Source organism: Cryptomeria japonica, unplaced genomic scaffold (genome assembly GCF_030272615.1).
Source record: "Cryptomeria japonica unplaced genomic scaffold, Sugi_1.0 HiC_scaffold_24, whole genome shotgun sequence".
NCBI lineage: Eukaryota > Viridiplantae > Streptophyta > Pinopsida > Cupressales > Cupressaceae > Cryptomeria > Cryptomeria japonica.
In genome coordinates, this window is record NW_026728846.1 from 1,147,501 (window position 1) to 1,167,844 (window position 20,344).

At 60.7% G+C, this 20,344-nt stretch overlaps 2 non-coding genes across 2 annotated transcripts; both read left to right on the forward strand.

The window, feature by feature from the left end:
- Positions 1-10,619: 10,619 nt before the first annotated feature.
- Positions 10,620-10,738, forward strand: LOC131861275 (5S ribosomal RNA). The gene has a single exon (XR_009360350.1). It is a non-coding gene; the product is annotated as a 5S ribosomal RNA (ribosomal RNA).
- A 7,817-nt stretch (positions 10,739-18,555) lies between these two features.
- Positions 18,556-18,674, forward strand: LOC131861286 (5S ribosomal RNA). The gene has a single exon (XR_009360361.1). It is a non-coding gene; the product is annotated as a 5S ribosomal RNA (ribosomal RNA).
- The last annotated feature ends 1,670 nt before the right edge of the window (positions 18,675-20,344 follow it).

Genomic DNA, 20,344 nt, shown 5'->3' on the forward strand with positions numbered 1-20,344 from the left:
ATACACAGATGGTTCCAAGGCGGCCGAGGAGCCTCACCGCATAGCAATCGGGGGTGCGAGGCGAGGGATGGGGCGGGAAGGCCCCAACGGCTAGACGGAAGAGGCTTCAGGGCCGCCTAGGAATGGTCCAAGCATCGGACACGCTTGGGGCGACTACCAGTGACAGCCCCCTATCCCGCGATGCGTCCGATACGAAGATGGTTCCAAGGCGGCCGAGGAGCCTCACCGCATAGCAATCGGGGTGCGAGGTGGGGGATGCGGCGAGATGGCCCCAACGGCTAGACGGAAGAGGCCACAGGGCCGCGTCGGAATAGTCCAAGCATCGGACGCGCTTGGGGCGACTACCAGTGACAACCCCTTATCCCGCGATGCGTCCGATACGAAGATAGTTCCAAGGCGGCCGAGGAGCCTCACCGCATAGCAATCGGGGTGCGAGGTGGGGGATGCGGCGAGATGGCCCCAACGGCTAGACGGAAGAGGCTGCAGGGCCGCCTCGGAATAGTCCAAGCATCGGACGCGCTTGGGGCCACTACCAGTGACAACCCCTTATCCCGCAATGCGTCCGATACGAAGATAGTTCCAAGGCGGCCGAAGAGCCTCACCGCATAGCAATCGGGGTGCGAGGTGGGGGATGCGGCGAGATGGCCCCAACGGCTAGACGGAAGAGGCCACAGGGCCGCCTCGGAATAGTCCAAGCATCGGACGCGCTTGGGGCGACTACCAGTGACAACCCCTTATCCCGCGATGCGTCCGATACGAAGATAGTTCCCAGGCGGCCGAGGAGCCTCACCGCATAGCAATCGGGGTGCGAGGCGAGGGATGCGGCGAGATGGCCCCAAAGGCTAGACGGAAGAGGCTGCAGGGCTGCCTCGGAATAGTCCAAGCATCGGACGCGCTTGGGGCGACTACCACTGCCAACCCCTTATCCCGCGATGCGTCCGATACACAGATAGTTCCGAGGCGGCCGAGGAGGTGGGGGATGCAGCGAGATGGCCCCAACGGCTAGACGGAAGAGGCTGCAGGGCCGCCTCGGAATAGTCCAAGCATCGGACGCGCTTGGGGCGACTACCAGTGACAACCCCTTATCCCGCGATGCGTCCGATACACAGATAGTTCCGAGGCGGCCAAGGAGCCTCACCGCATAGCAATCGTGGTGCGAGGTGGGGGATGCGGCGAGATGGCCCCAACGGCTAGACGGAAGAGGCTGCAGGGCCGCCTCGGAATGGTCCAAGCATCGGATGCGCTTGGGGCGACTACCACTGCCAACCCCTTATCCCGCGATGCGTCCGATACACAGATAGTTCCAAGGCGGCCGAGGAGCCTCACAGCATAGCAATCAGGGTGCGAGGCGAGGGATGCGGCGAGAAAGCCCCAACGGCTAGAGGGAAGAGGCTTCAGGTCCGCCTCGGAATGGTCCAAGCATCGGACGCGCTTGGGGCGACTACCAGTGACAACCCCTTATCCCGCGACGCGTCCGATACACAGATAGTTCCAAGGCGGCCGAGGAGCCTCACCGCATAGCAATCGGGGTGCGAGGCGAGGGATGCGGCGAGAAGGACCCAACGGCTACACGGAAGAGGCTTCGGGGCCGCCTCGGAATGGTCCAAGCATCGGACGCGCTTGGGGCGACTACCAGTGACAACCCCTTATCCCGCGACGCGTCCGATACACAGATAGTTCCAAGGCGGCCGAGGAGCCTCACCGCATAGCAATCGGGGTGCGAGGCGAGGGATGCGGCGAGAAGGACCCAACGGCTACACGGAAGAGGCTTCGGGGCCGCCTCGGAATGGTCCAAGCATCGGACGCGCTTGGGGCGACTACCAGTGACAACCCCTTATCCCGCGACGCGTCCGATACACAGATAGTTCCAAGGCGGCCGAGGAGCCTCACCGCATAGCAATCGGGGTGCGAGGCGAGGGATGCGGCGAGAAGGACCCAACGGCTAGACGGAAGAGGCTTCGGGTCCGCCTCGGAATGGTCCAAGCATCGGACGCGCTTGGGGCGACTACCAGTGACAACCCCTTATCCCGCGACGCGTCCGATACACAGATAGTTCCAAGGCGGCCGAGGAGCCTCACCGCATAGCAATCGGGGTGCGAGGCGAGGGATGCGGCGAGAAGGACCCAACGGCTAGACGGAAGAGGCTTCGGGTCCGCCTCGGAATGGTCCAAGCATCGGACGCGCTTGGGGCGACTACCAGTGACAACCCCTTATCCCGCGACGCGTCCGATACACAGATAGTTCCAAGGCGGCCGAGGAGCCTCACCGCATAGCAATCGGGGTGCGAGGCGAGGGATGCGGCGAGAAGGACCCAACGGCTAGACGGAAGAGGCTTCGGGTCCGCCTCGGAATGGTCCAAGCATCGGACGCGCTTGGGGCGACTACCAGTGACAACCCCTTATCCCGCGACGCGTCCGATACACAGATAGTTCCGAGGCGGCCGAGGAGCCTCACCGCATAGCAATCGGGGTGCGAGGCGAAGGATGCGGCGAGAAGGACCCAACGGCTAGACGGAAGAGGCTTCAGGGCCGCCTCGGAATGGTCCAAGCATCGGACGCGCTTGGGGCGACTACCAGTGACAACCCCTTATCCCGCGACGCGTCCGATACACAGATAGTTCCGAGGCGGCCGAGGAGCCTCACCGCATAGCAATCGGGGTGCGAGGCGAGGGATGCGGCGAGAAGGACCCAACGGCTAGACGGAAGAGGCTTCAGGGCCGCCTCGGAATGGTCCAAGCATCGGACGCGCTTGGGGCGACTACCAGTGACAACCCCTTATCCCGCGACGCGTCCGATACACAGATAGTTCCGAGGCGGCCGAGGAGCCTCACCGCATAGCAATCGGGGTGCGAGGCGAGGGATGCGGCGAGAAGGACCCAACGGCTAGACGGAAGAGGCTTCAGGGCCGCCTCGGAATGGTCCAAGCATCGGACGCGCTTGGGGCGACTACCAGTGACAACCCCTTATCCCGCGACGCGTCCGATACACAGATAGTTCCGAGGCGGCCGAGGAGCCTCACCGCATAGCAATCGGGGTGCGAGGCGAGGGATGCGGCGAGAAGGACCCAACGGCTAGACGGAAGAGGCTTCAGGGCCGCCTCGGAATGGTCCAAGCATCGGACGCGCTTGGGGCGACTACCAGTGACAACCCCTTATCCCGCGACGCGTCCGATACACAGATAGTTCCGAGGCGGCCGAGGAGCCTCACCGCATAGCAATCGGGGTGCGAGGCGAGGGATGCGGCGAGAAGGACCCAACGGCTAGACGGAAGAGGCTTCAGGGCCGCCTCGGAATGGTCCAAGCATCGGACGCGCTTGGGGCGACTACCGTTGCCAACCCCTTATCCCGCGATGCGTCTGATACACAGATAGTTCCGAGGCGGCCGAGGAGCCTCACCGCATAGCAATCGGGTTGCGAGGCAGATTATTGGGAAGGGAACCCCCTGGGATGCGGCTCAAGCAGTGCCCAAAGGGACTGGAATGCGGAATCACATCGAGAGACCCAAATGCTATACGAGGGCTCAAATCGAATTATCGATTTGGCCACGACATGGACGCATCGGAACGACTACCTTTGCCGAACCACTCGCAATTGCATCCATACCGAAACCAATAGACATTTCCGTTAGAGCCCTCGCATAGCATTCGGGAATCTCGCATGCCCCTCTAAATCGACCAATGCTGGCGCTCAATGAAAATCCGAGCGCTACCACCGTTCGAGCGCCAGCATTGGTCGAGTTAGAGGGGCACGGGGGAGAATGCTCCAGTCAACACCTCCCCTATATAAGTTATTTGTCCGATTCTCGCACAACCGTAGTCTGCCTCGTCGAATCAAACAACGGTCCCAGATTCCGACTTCCGTTCCGTAGAGACCCAAAAGCTAGATGGAGGCTCGCAAGAAAGAGAGTCGGCGCATAGCAATCGGGTTTCTCGAACGTTTAGGGACCGAGCTCACTTGCGGATAGGGCAAAATCCGCCAAGCAACCCAAAAGCTAGACGGGGGCTCGAATCGAATCGCCTAGGCGGCCACAACAACGACGTGTTGGATCGACTACCAGTGCCAAACCATTCAGCAAGACTAGTCTGTGTCGAGGCCGGATAGAGATTCTCAGAGAGCGCCCGCATAGCATTTAGGAGACCTGCCGCGTCCCTCACACTCGACAAATGGTGGTGCACGTTTATAAATCCGAGCGATCCCAACCCTTTCAAGCACCAACATCGGTCGAGATAGAGGGGCACGGAGGGGGCTGCGTGAGACAACACAGTCCCCTATATAAGTTATTTGTCCGATTCTCACACATCCGAAGAATGGTCATCAAATCGGACAACAGCCCAAACTTCCGACTTCCGTCCCAGAAAGCCCAAGAGCTATCTAAAACGTTCATGGCCGGAACTCGATCGCGGCTATACCAGTCCGCCAAGCAACCCAAAAGCTAGACTGGAGCTCTAGTCGAATCACCTCTGTGGCCATTGCAAGGACGTGTTGGAGCGACTACCATTGCCGAACCATTCCGCAGGTCGAGTCCATACCAAGGCCGCATAGAGATTCACGATGAGCTCCTGCATAGCAATCAGGAGACTTGCCGTGTCCATCACAATCGATAAATCCTGGTGCAAGATTTTTGCATCCGAGCGCTCCAACCAGTCGAGCACCAGCATCAATCGACATAAACGGGCACGGGGGGAGGATGCTCGAGAACACTACCTCCCCTATATAAGTTATTTGTCCGATTCTCAAGCAGCCGAAGTCTGGTCATCGAATCGGGTCAAAGACCACAACTTCCGACTTTACCCACAATGCAAGTCATCGAATCGAACATCGGCCCCCGAGTCGGACTCCATGCGTATGTCAGGTCATCGGACCCAAATTCCGCCTTCCTGCGCATGGCGGGCCATCAATATCAACTCGGTCATCGGACCCAAACTCCGCCTTTTTGCGTATGGCACGCCTTCAAATCGGTCATCGGACCCAAATTCCGCCTTCCTGTGCATGGCGGGCCATCAACATCAACTCGGTCATCGGACCCAAATTCCGCCTTTCTGCGCATGGCACGCCATCAACTCGGTCATCGGACCCAAATTCCGCCTTCCTGCGCATGGCAGGTCATCGGACACAAATTCAGACCTCGCCAATATGCCTACGTATCGAATCGGTCATCGGACCCAACTTCCGACTTCATCCATACTGTAGGGTCTTTGAGGTTGGCGCGGTGCGCTCAACCCAGGGAGTCGACCCATCGAAGCATACACCTCCCCTATATAAGCTATTTGTCCGATTCCCACACCTGTGTAGTTTGCACCTCTGACCAGGACATCGACCCCAACTTCCGAACTCGACTGCAACGACGGCACCAGCGCCTTGGTGCGCACCTTGCGACGCACAGTCCCAACATTCGCCTTCCTGCACATGGCAGGTCATCGGACCCAAATTCCGACCTCGCGAGTATGCCTACATATCGAATCGGTCATCGGACCCAACTTCCGACTTCATCCATACCGTAGGGTCTTTGAGGTTGGCGCGGTGCGCTCAACCCGGGGAGTCGACCCAACGAAGCATACACCTCCCCTATATAAGCTATTTGTCCGATTCCCACACCTGTGTAGTTTGCACCTCCGATCAAGACATCGACCCCAACTTCCGAACTCGCCTCCAACGACCGAACCAGCGCCTTGGTGCGCACCTTGCAACGCACAGTGCCAACATTCGCCTTCCTGCACGTGGCAGGTCATCGGACCCAAATTCCGACCTCGCGAGTATGCCTACATATCGAATCGGTCATCGGACCCAACTTCCGACTTCATCCATACCGTAGGGTCTTTGAGGTTGGCGCGGTGCGCTCAACCCGGGGAGTCGACCCAACGAAGCATACACCTCCCCTATATAAGCTATTTGTCCGATTCCCACACCTGTGTAGCTTGCACCTCCGATCAGGACATCGACCCCAACTTCCGAACTCGACTAAAAAGACCGCACCAGCGCCTTGGTGTGCACCTTGCAACGCACAGTGTCAACATTCGCCTTCCTGCACATGGCAGGTCATCGGACCCAAATTCCGACCTCATGAGCATACCTACTAATCGAATTGGTCATCGGACCCAACTTCCGACTTCATCCATACCGTAGGGTCTTTGAGGTTGGCGCGGTGCGCTCAACCTGGGGAGTCGACCCATCGAAGCATACACCTCCCCTATATAAGCTATTTGTCCGATTCCGACACCTGTGTAGTTTGCACCTCCGCTCAGGACATCGACCCCAACTTCCGAACTCGCCTGCAACGACCGAACCAGCGCCTTGGTGCGCACCAAAAGTGCGCACTTTTGGAGGGCACTTTTGTGCGCTCCAAAGGTGCGCACTTTTGGAGGGCACTTTTCTGCGCTCCAAAGGTGCGCACTTTTGGAGGGCACTTTTTGGAGGGCACTTTTCTGCGCTCCAAAGGTGCGCACTTTTGGAGGGCACTTTTTGGAGGGCACTTTTCTGCGCTCCAAAGGTGCGCACTTTTGGAGGGCACTTTTTGGAGGGCACTTTTCTGCGCTCCAAAGGTGCGCACTTTTGGAGGGCACTTTTTGGAGGGCACTTTTCTGCACTCCAAAGGTGCGCACTTTTGGAGGGCACTTTTTGGAGGGCACTTTTCTGCGCTCCAAAGGTGCGCACTTTTGGAGGGCACTTTTCTGCGCTCCAAAGGTGCGCACTTTTGGAGGGCACTTTTTGGAGGGCACTTTTCTGCGCTCCAAAGGTGCGCACTTTTGGAGGGCACTTTTTGGAGGGCACTTTTCTGCGCTCCAAAGGTGCGCACTTTTGGAGGGCACTTTTTGGAGGGCACTTTTCTGCGCTCCAAAGGTGCGCACTTTTGGAGGGCACTTTTGTGCACTCCAAAGGTGCGCACTTTTGGAGGGCACTTTTCCTGTGCTCCAAAGGTGCACACCTAGGTGAGCACCTTCGACCACACCTTGTAGCACACCAAACTCTGACTTTCGACTTCATCCGCAATGCAGGGTCTTTGAGGTTGGCGCAATGCGCACAACCAGGGGAGTCGACCCATCAAACCCAACACCTCCCCTATATAAGCTATTTGTCTGATTCTCATACATGCGTAGCCTGCAGGAGCAATTAGGACATCGACCCCAACTTTCGGCTTCTAAACGAAAACAAGGTCTTTGAGGTTGGTGTAATGCGAACAACTAGGGGAGTCAACCCATCAAACCCAACACCTCCCCTATATAAGCTATTTGTCTGATTCTCATACATGTGTAGTCTACAGGAGCAATTAGGACATCGACCCCAACTTTTGACTTCTTAACGAAAACAAGGTCTTTGAGGTTGACGTAATGCGCACAACCAGGGGAGTCGACCCATCAAACCCAACACCTCCCCTATATAAGCTATTTGTCCGATTCTCATACATGTGTAGCCTGCAGGAGCCATTAGGACATTGACCCCAACTTTTGACTTCTTAACGAAAACAAGGTCTTTGAGGTTGGCGTAATGCGCACAACCAAGGGAGTTGACCCATCAAACCCAACACCTCCCCTATATAAGCTATTTGTCTGATTCTCATACATGTGTAGCCTGCAACAACGATTAGGACATCCACCCCAACTTCTGAATTCGTCTGCGTTGACCGCACCAAAGGTGCACGCCTTGGTGCTCACCAAAATCCGACTTCCGACTTCTTCTGCTATGCGGGGTCTTTGAGGTTGGCGCAGTGCGCACAACCAGGGGAGTCAACCCACCGAATGCAACACCTCCCCTATATAAGCTATTTGTCTGATTCTCATACATGCGTAGACTGCAGCAATGATTAGGACATCCACCCCAACTTTTGACTTCTTAAACAAGACAGGGTCTTTGAAGTTGGTGCAGTGCACACAACCAGGGGAGTCGACCCATCAAACGCAACACCTCCCCTATATAAAGCTATTTGTCCGATTCTCATACGTGTAGTCTGCAGCAGCGATTAGGACATCGACCCCAACTTCCGAATTCGTTTGCATTGACCGCACCAAAGGTGCACGCCTTGGTGTGCACCCTGGAGTGCACTTTGGTGCTCACCTCGGTGCACACTTTGGTGTGCACCTCGGTGTGCACCAAAGGTGCGCACCTTGGAGCGCACCAAAGGTGTACACTTTGGAGCGCACCACATAGGGTCTTTGAGAGGTTGGCGCAGTGCGCACACCAAGGTGGGTGTTGAGGTGCGTGCCGAGGTGGGTGGGTGCTAGGGTGCGCTCCATGGTGGGTGCCAGGGTGGGTGCGTGCTAGGGTGGATTCCAAAGAGGGTCATAGGGTGGGTGCCAAGGTGGGTTGGTGATATAGTGGGTTCAAAGGTGGGTACTAGGGTGGGTTCCAAGGTGGGTCACAAGTTGGGTGCCAGGATGCGTGGGTGTTAGGTTGGGTGCCAAGGTGGGCTCCTGCGTGGGTGGGTGCTAGGGTGGGTTTCAAGGTGGACGCGAGGGCGGGTGCCAAGGTGGGTAACAAGTTGGGTGTTAGGATGGGTGAGTGCTAGAGTGGGTGCCAAGGTGGGTGGGTGCTAAGGTGGATGCCAAGGTGGTTCACAGGGTGGGTGGGTTCTAGGGTGAGTTCCAAGGTGGGTCACAGGTTCAGTGCTAGGGTGGGTGTCAAGGCGGGTGTCGAGGTGCCTGGGTGCTAGGGTGTGGATGCCAATGTGGGTCATAGGGTGGGTACTAGGGTGGGCTGCAATGTGGGTGCCAAGGTGGGTAACATGCTCGGTGGGTTCTAAATTGGGTGCCAGGGTGGGTGTGCACCCACCTTGCCCGAGGTGGGTGCCAAGGTGCCAGTGTGGGTGGGTGCTAAGGTGGATGCCAAGGTGGGTGAGAAGGTGGGTGATAGGTTGAGTGGTAGGATGGGTGGGTGCCAAGATGGGTCACAGGGTGGGTGCAAGGGTGGGTAGGTGCTAGGGTTGGTGTCAGGGTGGGTGGGTGCTAGGTTGGGTTCCAAGGTGGGTGCGAGGGTGAGTGTCAAGGTGGGTCACAGGTTAGGTGCTAGGATGGGTGAGTGCTAGGGTGCAAAGGTGCCAGGGTGGGTGCTAGGATGGGTCGATGCTAGGGTGAGTGGCAAGGTGGGTCCACAAGTGTCAAGGTGGGTGCCGAGGTGGGTGCCAAGTCGGCGACTGCTATGGTGGATGCCAAGGTGGGTCACGGGGTGGGTGCCAAGTTGCTAGGTTGGGTTCCAAGGTGGGTGCCAACGTGGGTGCTAGGGTGCGTGGGTTAAAGGGTGTGTCACAACGTGGGTGCCAGGATGGGTGCGCACCCACACTGGCCAAGACGGGTGCGGGTGCAAGGTTGGGTTCCAAGCCCGGTCACAGGCTGGGTGCTAGGATGGGTGGGTGCCAAGGTGGGCACCAGGGTGGGTGCACCCACCCTGGCCAAGGTGGGTCACGGGGTGGGTCCTAGGGTGGGTAACGGGGTGGGTACTAAGGTGCGTGCCAAGGTGGGTCATAGGGTGGGTGCCAAGGTGGGCACCAGGGTGGGTGTGCACCAACCCTAGCCAGGGTAGGTCACGGGGTGGTTGTCGGGGTGGGCGTCAAGGAGCCAAGGTGGGTGGCAAGTAGCCAAGTTGCGTGCCAAGGTGGGTGTCGGGGTGGGTGCCAAGGATCCAAGGTGGGTGCCAAGGAACCAAGGTGGGTGTCTGGGTGGGTGCCGAGGTGGGAGCCAGGGTGGGTCCCAAGGTGAGTGCAAAGGTGGGTGCCAGGGTCAAGGTGAGTGCCAATGTGGGTTCCAAGGTGCCAGGGTCAGGGTGAGTGCCAATGTGGGTTCAAAGGTGCTAAGTTGGGTGCGAGGTTGGGTGCGAGGGTGGGTGGGTGCCAAGGTGTGCTAGGTGGAAGCCCGGGTGGGTCGGCATCCCATGGGTGTCGAGTTGGGTGCCTGATGGGTGCTTCTTGTCAAGTTTTAGTCGTCGGGACTCATTTCGAGCCTTAGAGGTCGTTTCTTGTCCGGTTGCCCTGTCTTCGACCTGGGAACCCAATTTTGGTCCTCGGGTCCCATTTTTTTTTGTCTCGCATCCCACTTTTGGCCTGTGGCCTTTTCGGGGTCGATTCTCGTTTTGGGCATCAGAGCATGTTTCTTCTCCTAAAACCCAATATTTGTTTATTAAGTCTCGGAACACATTTTTGTTCTCGTGGACCCATCATGGGTCTTGGAACGCATTTGTGGTCCTTGGGTCCCATTTTGCATCCCGAAACTTGTGTTTTGGTGCTTGATCCCTATTTTGGGTGCCCACCTTGCACCAAGTGCGCACCCGGGGCAAACCGAGCGCCTTGGTGCACCGGGGCAAGATCGAGCGTGCACCCGAGGCGCCCCGAACATGCACCAAGGTGCACTCGGCCCACATGTGAGCGCAGGTCGTTGCGCCCGAGGTGGTGTGTGGGCACCGCATTGCAGACGGGACACTGCACGCACACGACGCCCCCTCCAGGTGCACGCACGTAGGCCGGGCCGGGTGCACACCCGACGCCCTAGCAAGGTGCGCGCACCCGGGCAGGGCTCACACTTGGCGAACGGGGCGCACTTCGCGAGGGAGGGTGTGCACCTCGATGGGGGTGGGTGGCCGGGGTGGATTCGCACGTGGGTCGCGGTTTGCTAAGTACACACTGCGACAAGCTCATAACGGGTGCGATCATACCAGCGTTAGTGCACCGGATCCCATCAGAACTCCGCAGTTAAGCGCGCTTGGGCCGGAGTAGTACTGGGATGGGTGACCTCCCGGGAAGTCCCGGTGTTGCACCCTTTTTTAGTTTTTCGCCGGGCGTCGCAATGCTATTTGAATAAACCTTTTGCCCGTTTGCGTTCTCGTCGGGGCCGGGCCGGGCCGGGGTGCGCTGCCCGCACTACCGCGCGCGCGGGGGCGACACCGAGCGCGCACCCGAGGCGCCCCGAGCACACAGGCCACGGTGCAACCCGGGCGTTGTGCGCGCACCCCGGTGCGCCCGAGGTGCTGCGCGCGCACCCAGGTGAAATCGGTGTGCACCTCGGCCAGTGCGCGCTCGGTCGAGTCGCGCACGTTGGCCAAGGTGCACGGTGATGTTTCTTACTCTAAGGTTCCGCACCAGACGCCCGGGACAGGTGAGCGAAGCTGGGCGGGGCCGGGTGCGCGGCCGGGGCAGGTGCACGCAGCTGGAGAGAGCTTTGGAGCACACTTCGGAGCGCACCAATGATGCGCTCCATTCAAAAGTTTCCTGAAAAGGCAAAAAAAGTTGAGATTATAGAATTTCCCACTTGAGAGATTGTAAAAAAAAAAAATTTAAAATGAAGGAAACGCGGGTGCCAAGGTGTGCGCAGCCCAGCCAAGGTGTGCGCACCAAGGCGCCCACCCTGGCGAAGGTGCACGCAAGGTGCGCACCCGAGGCAAACCGGACAATTAACCCAACTTTCGACTTCGCGCGCACCTTGGAGCGCACTTCGGAGCGCTCCTTGGTGCGCACCAATCTTGGGCACCTCGGAGTGCACCATGGCGCCCACCAAGGTGCGCACCCGGGGCAAACCGAGCTCCGACTTCGTGCGCACCTTGGAGCGCACGAAAGGTGCGCACCATGGCGCCCACCAAGGTGCGCAGCCCAGCCAAGGCGTGCGCATCAAGGTGCGCACCCTGGCGAAGGTGCGCACCCGGGGCAAACCGAGCTCCGACTTCGTGCGCACCTTGGAGCGCACAAAAGGTGCGCAACCCAGCCAAGGTGTGCGCACCCCGGTCAAACCGAGCTCCGAATCGTGCGCACCAGAGGTGCACGCCATCGTGCGCACCTTGGAGCACACTTCGGAGCCCTCCTTGGTGCGCGCCGATGTTGCGCACCTCGGAGCGCACCCGGGGAAAACAATGCAATTAACCCGACTTTCGACTTCGTGGGCACCTCGGAGCGCTCTCGGGTTCGCACCTCGGAGCACACCGAGGTGCGCACCTTTGATGCGCTGCCTTCACCAATTTCCAGAAAAGGCAAGAAAACATTGAGAAGGTGTGCGCACCGAGGTGCCCACCCTGGCGAAGGTGCACGCGAGGTGCGCACCCGGGGCAAACCGGGCTCCGACTTCGTGCACGCCGCACCTTGGAGCACACTTCGGAGCGCTCCTTGGTGCGCACCAGGGCGCGCAACCCAGCCGAGGTGCCCACCCCGGCGAAGGTGCACGCGAGGTGCGCACCCGGGGCAAACCGGGCTCCGACTTCGTGCACGCCATGGTGCCCACCGCGGCGAAGGTGCACGCGAGGTGCGCACCCGGGGCAAACCGGGCTCCGACTTCGTGCACGCCGCACCTTGGAGCACACTTCGGAGCGCTCCTTGGTGCGCACCATGGTGCCCACCAGGGCGCGCAACCCCGCCGAAGGTGCACGCGAGGTGCGCACCCGGGGCAAACCGGGCTCCGACTTCGTGCACGCCGCACCTTGGAGCACACTTCGGAGCGCTCCTTGGTGCGCACCATGGTGCCCACCAGGGCGCGCAACCCCGCCGAAGGTGCACGCGAGGTGCGCACCCGGGGCAAACCGGGCTCCGACTTCGTGCACGCCATGGTGCGCACCGCGGCGAAGGTGCGCACCCGGGGCAAACCGGGCTCCGACTTCGTGCACGCCGCACCTTGGAGCACACTTCGGAGCGCTCCTTGGTGCGCACCAGGGCGCGCAACCCAGCCGAGGTGCCCACCCCGGCGAAGGTGCACGCGAGGTGCGTACCCGGGGCAAACCGGGCTCCGACTTCGTGCACGCCGCACCTTGGAGCACACTTCGGAGCGCTCCTTGGTGCGCACCATGGTGCCCACCAGGCCGCGCAACCCAGCCAAGGTGTGCGCACCAAGGTGCACGCGAGGTGCGCACCCGGGGCAAACCGGGGTCCGACTTCGTGCACGCCGCACCTTGGAGCACACATCGGGGCGCTCCCGGGTTCGCACCGGCGTTGCGCACCGTGGTGGGCACCTCGGAGCACACCAAGGTGGGCAGCGAGGTGCGCACCTTTGATGCGATGCCTTCACTAATTTCCATAAAAGGCAAAAAAAAAACGAGATTTTAAAATTTCCGTTTTGAAAGATAGTGAGAAAAAGGGAATGCTGGTGCCATCTTGAGCCCGCCCTGGTGCGCAGCCCAGCCAAGGTGTGCGCACCAAGGTGCCCACCCTGGCGAAGGTGCGCGCCCGGGCAATTAACCCAACTTCCAACTTCGCGCGCGCCAGGGTGGGAGCGCACCCAACAACCGGGCCTGGGAAGAGCCAATGCGAGAAACCCCACCAAACGCTCTGACAAAAAAAGAGGGGGCGCTCCAGTAACCCCGCTTCGGAGCGCACCCTGGGCAAACCCAGCCAAGGTGCCCACCCCGGCCAAGGTGCAGGCGAGGTGCGCACCCGGGGCAAACCGGGCTCCGACAACGTGCACGCCGCACCTTGGAGCACACTTCGTAGCGCTCCCGGGTGCGCACCTCAGAGCACACCAAGGTGGGCAGCGAGGTGCGCACCTTTGATGCGCTGCCTTCACTAATTTCCAGAAAAGGCAAAAAAAAAAGGAGATTTTAAAATTTCCGTTTTGAAAGATAGTGAAAAAAACGGAACGCGCGTGCCATCTTGAGCCCGCCCTGGTGCGCAGCCCAGGTAAGGTGCCCACCCTGGCAAAGGTGCGCACCCGGGCAATTAACCCTACTTCCGACTTCGTGCGCGCCAGGGTGGCAACCGGGCCTCGGAAGAGCCAATGCGAGAAACCCCACCAAACGCTCCGACAAAAAAAGAGGCGGCGCTCCAATAACCCCGCTTCGGAGCGCAGCCGGGGCAAACCCAGCCAAGGTGCCCACCCCGACGAAGGTGCACGCGAGGTGCGCACCCGGGGCAAACCGGGCTCCGACAACGTGCACGCAGCACCTTGGAGCACACTTCGAAGCACTCCCGGGTGCCCACCGGCGTTGCGCACCGTGGTGGGCAGCGAGGTGCGCACCTTTGATGCGCTGCCTTCACTAATTTCCAGAAAAAGGCAAAAAAAAATGAGATTTTAAAATTTCCGTTTTGAAAGATAGTGAAAAAAAAGGAACGCGGGTGCCATCTTGAGCCCGCCCTGGTGCGCAGCCCAGGCAAGGCATGCGCACCAAGGTGCCCACCCGAGGTGCACACCCGGGGCAAACCGGGCTCCGACTTCGTGCAGGCCGCACCTTGGAGCACACTTCGGAGCGCTCCTTGGTGCGCACCATGGTGCCCACCAGGGCGCGCAACCCAGCCAAGGTCTGCACACCAAGGTGCCCACCCCGGCGAAGGTGCACGCGAGGTGCGCACCCGGGGCAAACCGGGCTCCGACTTCGTGCACGCCATGGTGCCCACCGCGGCGAAGGTGCACGCGAGGTGCGCACCCGGGGCAAACCGGGCTCCGACTTCGTGCACGCCGCACCTTGGAGCACACTTCGGAGCGCTCCTTGGTGCGCACCATGGTGCCCACCAGGGCGCGCAACCCAGCCAAGGTGTGCGCACCAAGGTGCACGCGAGGTGCGCACCCGGGGCAAACCGGGGTCCGACTTCGTGCACGCCGCACCTTGGAGCACACATCGGAGCGCTCCCAGGTTCGCACCAGCGTTGCGCACCTTTGATGCGCTGCCTTCACTAATTTCCAGAAAAGGCAAAAAAAAACGAGATTTTAAAATTTCCGTTCTGAAAGATAGTGAAAAAAACGGAACGCGGGTGCCATCTTGAGCCCTTCCTGGTGCGCACCCCAGGCAAGTTGTGCGCACCAAGGTGCCCACCCTGGCGGAGGTGCGCGCCCGGGGCAATCCGGGCTCCGACTTCGTGCACTGCATGGTGCCCACCAAGGCGCGCAACCCAGCCAAGGTGCCCACCGCAGCGAAGGTGCACGCGAGGTGCGCACGCGAGGTGCACACCCGGGGCAAACCGGGCTCCGACTTCGTGCACGCCGCACCTTGGAGCACACTTCAGAGCGCTCCTTGGTGCGCACCAGGGCGCGCAACCCAGCCGAGGTGCCCACCCCGGCGAAGGTGCACGCGAGGTGCGCACCCGGGGCAAACCGGGCTCCGACTTCGTGCACGCCATGGTGCCCACCGCGGCGAAGGTGCGCACCCGGGGCAAACCGGGCTCCGACTTCGTGCACGCCGCACCTTGGAGCACACTTCGGAGCGCTCCTTGGTGCGCACCATGGTGCCCACCAGGCCGCGCAACCCAGCCAAGGTGTGCGCACCAAGGTGCACGCGAGGTGCGCACCCGGGGCAAACCGGGGTCCGACTTCGTGCACGCCGCACCTTGGAGCACACATCGGGGCGCTCCCGGGTTCGCACCGGCGTTGCGCACCGTGGTGGGCACCTCGGAGCACACCAAGGTGGGCAGCGAGGTGCGCACCTTTGATGCGATGCCTTCACTAATTTCCATAAAAGGCAAAAAAAAAACGAGATTTTAAAATTTCCGTTTTGAAAGATAGTGAGAAAAAGGGAATGCTGGTGCCATCTTGAGCCCGCCCTGGTGCGCAGCCCAGCCAAGGTTTGCGCACCAAGGTGCCCACCCTGGCGAAGGTGCGCGCCCGGGCAATTAACCCAACTTCCAACTTCGCGCGCGCCAGGGTGGGAGCGCACCCAACAACCGGGCCTGGGAAGAGCCAATGCGAGAAACCCCACCAAACTCTCTGACAAAAAAAGAGGGGGCGCTCCAGTAACCCCGCTTCGGAGCGCACCCTGGGCAAACCCAGCCAAGGTGCCCACCCCGGCCAAGGTGCAGGCGAGGTGCGCACCCGGGGCAAACCGGGCTCCGACAACGTGCACGCCGCACCTTGGAGCACACTTCGTAGCGCTCCCGGGTGCGCACCTCAGAGCACACCAAGGTGGGCAGCGAGGTGCGCACCTTTGATGCGCTGCCTTCACTAATTTCCAGAAAAGGCAAAAAAAAAAGGAGATTTTAAAATTTCCGTTTTGAAAGATAGTGAAAAAAACGGAACGCGCGTGCCATCTTGAGCCCGCCCTGGTGCGCAGCCCAGGTAAGGTGCCACCCTGGCAAAGGTGCGCACCCGGGCAATTAACCCTACTTCCGACTTCGTGCGCGCCAGGGTGGCAACCGGGCCTCGGAAGAGCCAATGCGAGAAACCCCACCAAACGCTCCGACAAAAAAAGAGGCGGCGCTCCAATAACCCCGCTTCGGAGCGCAGCCGGGGCAAACCAAGCCAAGGTGCCCACCCCGACGAAGGTGCACGCGAGGTGCGCACCCGGGGCAAACCGGGCTCCGACAACGTGCACGCAGCACCTTGGAGCACACTTCGAAGCACTCCCGGGTGCCCACCGGCGTTGCGCACCGTGGTGGGCAGCGAGGTGCGCACCTTTGATGCGCTGCCTTCACTAATTTCCAGAAAAAGGCAAAAAAAAATGAGATTTTAAAATTTCCGTTTTGAAAGATAGTGAAAAAAAAGGAACGCGGGTGCCATCTTGAGCCCGCCCTGGTGCGCAGCCCAGGCAAGGCATGCGCACCAAGGTGCCCACCCGAGGTGCACACCCGGGGCAAACCGGGCTCCGACTTCGTGCAGGCCGCACCTTGGAGCACACTTCGGAGCGCTCCTTGGTGCGCACCATGGTGCCCACCAGGGCGCACCCGAGGCAAACCGGGCTCCGACTTCGTGCACGCCGCACCTTGGAGCACACATCGGAGCGCTCCCAGGTTCGCACCAGCGTTGCGCACCTTTGATGCGCTGCCTTCACTAATTTCCAGAAAAGGCAAAAAAAAACGATATTTTAAAATTTCCGTTCTGAAAGATAGTGAAAAAAACGGAACGCGGGTGCCATCTTGAGCCCTTCCTGATGCGCAGCCCAGGCAAGTTGTGCGCACCAAGGTGCCCACCCTGGCGGAGGTGCGCGCCCGGGGCAAACCGGGCTCCGACTTCGTGCACTGCATGGTGCCCACCAAGGCGCGCAACCCAGCCAAGGTGCCCACCGCAGCGAAGGTGCACGCGAGGTGCGCACCCGAGGTGCACACCCGGGGCAAACCGGGCTCCGACTTCGTGCACGCCGCACCTTGGAGCACACTTCAGAGCGCTCCTTGGTACGCACCAGGGCGCGCAACCCAGCCAAGGTGCTCACCCCGGCGAAGGTGCACGCGAGGTGCGCACCCGGGGCAAACCGGGCTCGGACTTCGTGCACGCCGCACCTTGGAGCACACATCGGAGCGCTCCCGGGTTCGCACCAGCATTGCGCACCTTTGATGCGCTGCCTTCACTAATTTCCAGAAAAGGCAAAAAAAAGAAAAAAATGAGATTTTAAAATTTCCGTTTTGAAAGATAGTAAAAAAAACGGAACGCGGGTGCCATCTTGAGCCCGCCCTGGTGTGCAGCCCAGGCAAGTTGTGCGCACCAAGGCACCCACCCTGGCCAAGGTGGGTCACGGGGTGGGTCCTAGGGTGGGTAACGGGGTGGGTACTAAGGTGCGTGCCAAGGTGGGTCATAGGGTGGGTGCCAAGGTGGGCACCAGGGTGGGTGTGCACCAACCCTAGCCAGGGTAGGTCACGGGGTGGTTGTCGGGGTGGGCGTCAAGGAGCCAAGGTGGGTGGCAAGTAGCCAAGTTGCGTGCCAAGGTGGGTGTCGGGGTGGGTGCCAAGGATCCAAGGTGGGTGCCAAGGAACCAAGGTGGGTGTCTGGGTGGGTGCCGAGGTGGGAGCCAGGGTGGGTCCCAAGGTGAGTGCAAAGGTGGGTGCCAGGGTCAAGGTGAGTGCCAATGTGGGTTCCAAGGTGCCAGGGTCAGGGTGAGTGCCAATGTGGGTTCAAAGGTGCTAAGTTGGGTGCGAGGTTGGGTGCGAGGGTGGGTGGGTGCCAAGGTGTGCTAGGTGGAAGCCCGGGTGGGTCGGCATCCCATGGGTGTCGAGTTGGGTGCCTGATGGGTGCTTCTTGTCAAGTTTTAGTCGTCGGGACTCATTTCGAGCCTTAGAGGTCGTTTCTTGTCCGGTTGCCCTGTCTTCGACCTGGGAACCCAATTTTGGTCCTCGGGTCCCATTTTTTTTTGTCTCGCATCCCACTTTTGGCCTGTGGCCTTTTCGGGGTCGATTCTCGTTTTGGGCATCAGAGCATGTTTCTTCTCCTAAAACCCAATATTTGTTTATTAAGTCTCGGAACACATTTTTGTTCTCGTGGACCCATCATGGGTCTTGGAACGCATTTGTGGTCCTTGGGTCCCATTTTGCATCCCGAAACTTGTGTTTTGGTGCTTGATCCCTATTTTGGGTGCCCACCTTGCACCAAGTGCGCACCCGGGGCAAACCGAGCGCCTTGGTGCACCGGGGCAAGATCGAGCGTGCACCCGAGGCGCCCCGAACATGCACCAAGGTGCACTCGGCCCACATGTGAGCGCAGGTCGTTGCGCCCGAGGTGGTGTGTGGGCACCGCGTTGCAGACGGGACACTGCACGCACACGACGCCCCCTCCAGGTGCACGCACGTAGGCCGGGCCGGGTGCACACCCGACGCCCTAGCAAGGTGCGCGCACCCGGGCAGGGCTCACACTTGGCGAACGGGGCGCACTTCGCGAGGGAGGGTGTGCACCTCGACGGGGGTGGGTGGCCGGGGTGGATTCGCACGTGGGTCGCGGTTTGCTAAGTACACACTGCGACAAGCTCATAACGGGTGCGATCATACCAGCGTTAGTGCACCGGATCCCATCAGAACTCCGCAGTTAAGCGCGCTTGGGCCGGAGTAGTACTGGGATGGGTGACCTCCCGGGAAGTCCCGGTGTTGCACCCTTTTTTAGTTTTTCGCCGGGCGTCGCAATGCTATTTGAATAAACCTTTTGCCCGTTTGCGTTCTCGTCGGGGCCGGGCCGGGCCGGGGTGCGCTGCCCGCACTACCGCGCGCGCGGGGGCGACACCGAGCGCGCACCCGAGGCGCCCCGAGCACACAGGCCACGGTGCAACCCGGGCGTTGTGCGCGCACCCCGGTGCGCCCGAGGTGCTGCGCGCGCACCCAGGTGAAATCGGTGTGCACCTCGGCCAGTGCGCGCTCGGTCGAGTCGCGCACGTTGGCCAAGGTGCACGGTGATGTTTCTTACTCTAAGGTTCCGCACCAGACGCCCGGGACAGGTGAGCGAAGCTGGGCGGGGCCGGGTGCGCGGCCGGGGCAGGTGCACGCAGCTGGAGAGAGCTTTGGAGCACACTTCGGAGCGCACCAATGATGCGCTCCATTCAAAAGTTTCCTGAAAAGGCAAAAAAAGTTGAGATTATAGAATTTCCCACTTGAGAGATTGTAAAAAAAAAAAATTTAAAATGAAGGAAACGCGGGTGCCAAGGTGTGCGCAGCCCAGCCAAGGTGTGCGCACCAAGGCGCCCACCCTGGCGAAGGTGCACGCAAGGTGCGCACCCGAGGCAAACCGGACAATTAACCCAACTTTCGACTTCGCGCGCACCTTGGAGCGCACTTCGGAGCGCTCCTTGGTGCGCACCAATCTTGGGCACCTCGGAGTGCACCATGGCGCCCACCAAGGTGCGCACCCGGGGCAAACCGAGCTCCGACTTCGTGCGCACCTTGGAGCGCACGAAAGGTGCGCACCATGGCGCCCACCAAGGTGCGCAGCCCAGCCAAGGCGTGCGCATCAAGGTGCGCACCCTGGCGAAGGTGCGCACCCGGGGCAAACCGAGCTCCGACTTCGTGCGCACCTTGGAGCGCACAAAAGGTGCGCAACCCAGCCAAGGTGTGCGCACCCCGGTCAAACCGAGCTCCGAATCGTGCGCACCAGAGGTGCACGCCATCGTGCGCACCTTGGAGCACACTTCGGAGCCCTCCTTGGTGCGCGCCGATGTTGCGCACCTCGGAGCGCACCCGGGGAAAACAATGCAATTAACCCGACTTTCGACTTCGTGGGCACCTCGGAGCGCTCTCGGGTTCGCACCTCGGAGCACACCGAGGTGCGCACCTTTGATGCGCTGCCTTCACCAATTTCCAGAAAAGGCAAGAAAACATTGAGAAGGTGTGCGCACCGAGGTGCCCACCCTGGCGAAGGTGCACGCGAGGTGCGCACCCGGGGCAAACCGGGCTCCGACTTCGTGCACGCCGCACCTTGGAGCACACTTCGGAGCGCTCCTTGGTGCGCACCAGGGCGCGCAACCCAGCCGAGGTGCCCACCCCGGCGAAGGTGCACGCGAGGTGCGCACCCGGGGCAAACCGGGCTCCGACTTCGTGCACGCCATGGTGCCCACCGCGGCGAAGGTGCACGCGAGGTGCGCACCCGGGGCAAACCGGGCTCCGACTTCGTGCACGCCGCACCTTGGAGCACACTTCGGAGCGCTCCTTGGTGCGCACCATGGTGCCCACCAGGGCGCGCAACCCCGCCGAAGGTGCACGCGAGGTGCGCACCCGGGGCAAACCGGGCTCCGACTTCGTGCACGCCGCACCTTGGAGCACACTTCGGAGCGCTCCTT